At 40.4% G+C, this 4,655-nt stretch overlaps 1 non-coding gene across 1 annotated transcript; it reads left to right on the top strand.

Annotated features, from left to right (window-relative positions):
• Positions 1 to 1,477: 1,477 nt before the first annotated feature.
• Positions 1,478 to 1,549, top strand: Trnaa-cgc (transfer RNA alanine (anticodon CGC)). The gene has a single exon. It is a non-coding gene; the product is annotated as a tRNA-Ala (tRNA).
• The last annotated feature ends 3,106 nt before the right edge of the window (positions 1,550 to 4,655 follow it).

The following is a 4,655-nucleotide window of genomic DNA, read 5'->3' as shown; positions in this document are numbered from 1 at the left end:
GCATAAAAATATTTCCATTGTCGAAATTGCATTCTACGCTGACATCTTGTTTTGATTACGTGTTTGTGATGTGGCTATCGAAATTTCCCAGCGACAGGAGATTTTTGCCCTTGTGAGCAATAGTTCGAAAGCTATTAGTAGTTTATCGATGCTTCACTGACATTGAGTTCCGCTCTCCATTAACCCACATATGCCCACAGGTTCGATAACCACCGTGCTGTGACCCTTCGAGGTCCACATATTATTCTCACTGGTCAGGTCAGAAGAAGATTTGCGCTTTGGAAAATAAAACTGTCCAAATGTGCTGCAAATGTAACATAAATATGCGCGACAAATGCTTTGCAGGGTTTCATGCATGATATTAAGTCTTACAAGGGGAGGCCACCAATTGTGAAATTCAGATTCGATTCATACTGCGCATAATAAAAGGTCCGGCTAGAGGTGTAATGTGGCAAAGCACCAAGATGCACTTCTCAGCCGTTGTCGAGAAAATCGACAGTTAAAAGAAACCGTTGCGGCGAAATACTCTCTACGATTAATAATTTTCTGCAGCGTCGTGGCGCAGCGGTAAGCGCACGGGTTTGTAATGCGAAGGTCGCCGGATCGAATCTCGCGCCATGCAACTTTTTTTTATTATTTGTTTTTTTGTAATTCAAATGTCTGCTCGTGTCTGTGTATGTGCGGATGGATATGTGTGTGTGTGCGAGTGTATACCTGTCCTTTTTTCCCCCAAGGTAAGTCTTTCCGCTCCCGGGATTGGAATGACTCCTTACCCTCTCCCTTAAAACCCACATCCTTTCATCTTTCCCTCTCCTTCCCTCTTTCCTGACGAGGCAACCGTTGGTTGCGAAAGCTAGAATTTTGTGTGTATGTTTGTGTGTCTGTCGACCTGCCAGCACTTTCATTTGGTAAGTCACATCATCTTTGTTTATATATATATTATATATATATATATATATATATATATATATATATATATAAAATTCCTGGCAATCAGTTGCAACAATTATTCATATAATAAGTTGTTGAAAGTCGTTTGTCGTGGAAAAATAAAACACAATATCACAAATAGTATTCAAGTGGATACAATTTATTGATACGTTCGGTACACACTCGCACATAATTATCAATTAGTGACCAGAAGTAGCTGGAGTATCGCACGAACCAGAGTGACAGTTATCATAGAAACATGGAAAGCAGAAAACAGCACGGCATCGAGCACATCTGATAAACGATGCGTTTTTACAAGAACAATTGTTGTTGAAATTATCTGATGGGAAACACACCTGATTGACATTCTGAAAAATTGTTCTATCGTTCGTCAGGTTTGATGCATACCACGCGTATCGTATCATATCGGCAAAAATCGGAGAAGACAATTGGCGGTGGACGATGGATTGGATATGTGTGTGTGTGTGTGTGTGTGTGTGTGTGTGTGTGTGTGTGTGTGTGTTCATTTGAATTACAATTCCCACCGAGCGAGGTGGCGCAGTGGTAGCGCACTGGACTCGCATTCGGGAGGACGACGGTTCAATCCCGTCTCCGGCCATCCTGATTTAGGTTTTCCGTGATTTCCCTAAATCACTTCAGGCAAATGCCGGGATGGTTCCTTTGAAAGGGCACGGCCGATTTCCTTCTCCATCCTTCCCTCACCCGAGCTTGCGCTCCGTCTCTAATGACCTCGTTGTCGACGGGACGTTAAACACTAATCTCCTCCTCCTCCTCCTCCTTGAATTACAAAAAATAAAAAAAAAGTTGCATAGCGCGCGATTCGATCCGGTGACCTTCGGATTACGAACCCGAGCGCTTACCGCTGCGCCACAACGCTGCAGAAAATTATTTGTTGTAGAGATTATTTCGCCGTAACGGTTTCTTTTAACCGTCGATTTTCTCGACAACGGCTGAGAAGTGCATTTTGGTGCTTTGCCACATTACACCTCTAGCCATGAGCTTTTATTATGCGCAGTATGAATGGAATCTGAATTTCACAATTGGCGGCCTCCCCTTGTTAGGTTCCTTACCTATGGTTCAAATGGCTCTGAGCACTATGCGACTTAACGTCTGAGGTCATCAGTCGTCTAGAACTTAGAACTAATTAAACTTAACTAACCTTAGGACATCACAAACATCCATGCCTGAGGCAGGATTCGAACCTGCGACCGGAGCGGTCGCTCGGCTCCAGACTGTGGCGCCCAGAACCGCACGGCCTCTCCGGCCGGCCCCTTACCTGTGTAATATGGTTACTTATTACTTCATATCTAGCAGTAATAACAACTGACAATCAAATTCCTAATAATAAACATTTAATTATTCCTGTTCCACAGTAGTGTATGACTTCGTGTGCCCATGGGGTGATTGTCGATCCACTGAAGAAAATCTCAACTACAAATTACTGTTAAGGAAGTTCTGGGCATTGTAAGGTACCCTTCTGTTCAAGCCACATTTTTTTTCCTTATTTTCCAGTTTTGTAATTTTGTATCGCGTCTGCAGGTATCATGTAGCATTAATGTGAGTAAAGCGATTCTACAGAAGGCACACATTCGCGAGGAAGTTTTCAGTTGCCACGCTGACTGAAGCAGCCGTTGAACCATATTGCGGAGTCGTCACTGGACGTTGATATGATGTGCTGTGGCTAGATATGAGAACGGCCGCACGCCAGCAGTAGAGCGCCCAGGAAAAGCATATTTACTCTGGATCTTTGTAAAATTGCTGCACGTAATTTTGCTTAATATATGTTGATAAAGCGGCAAATAGAACATACACAATAATAAATGCCCATACCACAACTGATCACAAAATAATAGAAAAGACCACAGAGAAGATATGGATGGATTTTGGGGGATTTTGGATCAGGCACCAACGAACATCAACAAAAATCACGCTAACATTTTAATTGGAGACTTTAATGCCCAATTAGGAAGGGAAAAGAGATACAAAGATGTAATAGGGAAATGGCCAGCACAACGAAGAACAAACCAGAATGGCATGAGATTCGTGGAATTCTGTAGAAACCGTGATATGATCTCAAAATCAACATACTTCATGAGAAGACCAAATAAACGTAAAACTTGGGAACACTCAGACTAGACAAAAGGAGAGTGGCAGTTGGATCATGTCTGCACGGATAAGAACTACCACATGGAAATCTACAATGTGAAAGTCCTGTGAGACACTGACACCGTATCAGATCATTACTTGATAAAAATAAAAATTAAATCCACCTCACTGAGAAAGAAAAAATCCCACCCAAAAAATTCACCTCACTGAGAAAGAAAAAAACCCACCCAAAAAAGAAGAGAACCTATAACCCTCATAAATTGATAAATAACAAGGAATATGAAGAACAAACTAGGAATATAAAAATAACAGTTGACCTGGATGAAATAATTCTCCAATTGAAACAAATAGCTGAACGAGTAGCCCCAATAAATCCTAGGAAAAAACACCAGTGGTGGAATGACGATTGTGGCAAAACAGTGGAACACAGACACGACGCCTGGTTAAGCTATCAGAGTCAAAAAACAGAAGGATCTTACATGGAACTCACAAAACAAAGAAACGTGACTCAAAAAACATTAAGGACTGTTAAACGCCAGTATCAAACAGATATCCTTTCTATGTCAGAAACAAATAGTAATAAAACTATCTCACGAGATTACTACGAAACATTTAGCACATAACTCCAAAGATATGATCCCTCAACACGAATGCTAAAAGATAAAAACAATAAGATGGCCCATAGTGATAAAAGAAATTCATAAATTGCAGCAGAAACATTTAATGAACTACTAAACTGTGGGGATACACCTGAACTTCTTTAAACAAACACAGAAACTCCAAGAAAAAACCACACCAGAAAATATAAACCCACCGACAATTCAGGAAGTTTACAAAGCTTTGAGCGACTTCAAGAACTACAAAGCAAGTGGAGAAGATAAAACATTTGCAGAACTCTGGAAATACGCAGCAGAACCCGTGAAGATATCATTACATCAACGCATAGTTAAAAATCTGGATCGGAAAAGAGCTACCAGAACACTGGACTACAGCTATCATACACCAATTACACAAAAAAGGAGAAAAAAATCAAATCAGGACAACTACAGAGGGATTTCCCTATTGGATTGCACATATAAAATATTGTCAAGAATTCTCTACAATCGCTGTAAAGATCAACTTGAAAAGGAGCTAGGAGACTATCACGGAGGATTTAGACCCTGGAGAAGCTGCCCAGAACAGATCATCACATTAAAATTAATAATTAGAGACAGAAGCAACTAGTCATAACCTTTTGTAGACTTCAAAAAAGCTTATGATTGCATCCACTGATCCTGTGTGTTGGACATACTAAGAAATTTTGGACTTCATCCCAAATTAATAAAAATGATAAAATTAACTCTTACAAACACCAAGTCCAAAGCAAAATTCAGAGGAGAACTATTTGAGCCATTTACGATTAAAACAGGGTTAAGACAAGCAGATGGTCTATCACCACTATTCTTCAACTGTGCTCTTGAATACTTGATGAGGGAATGGTTCAAAGAGAATCCTAAAAACATAATTGGAACCAAGAGAGACGATATAAACCTACAGTGTTTGGGATTCGCAGATGACTTGGTATTACTAGCTAATAATGTACAAGAAGCTAGAAATCA

The sequence above is a fragment of the Schistocerca serialis genome, chromosome 12, assembly GCF_023864345.2.
Source record: "Schistocerca serialis cubense isolate TAMUIC-IGC-003099 chromosome 12, iqSchSeri2.2, whole genome shotgun sequence".
NCBI classification, from domain to species: domain Eukaryota; kingdom Metazoa; phylum Arthropoda; class Insecta; order Orthoptera; family Acrididae; genus Schistocerca; species Schistocerca serialis.
The sequence above is the reverse complement of the archived record's forward strand: the minus strand, read 5'-3'. Positions and strand labels throughout refer to the sequence as shown.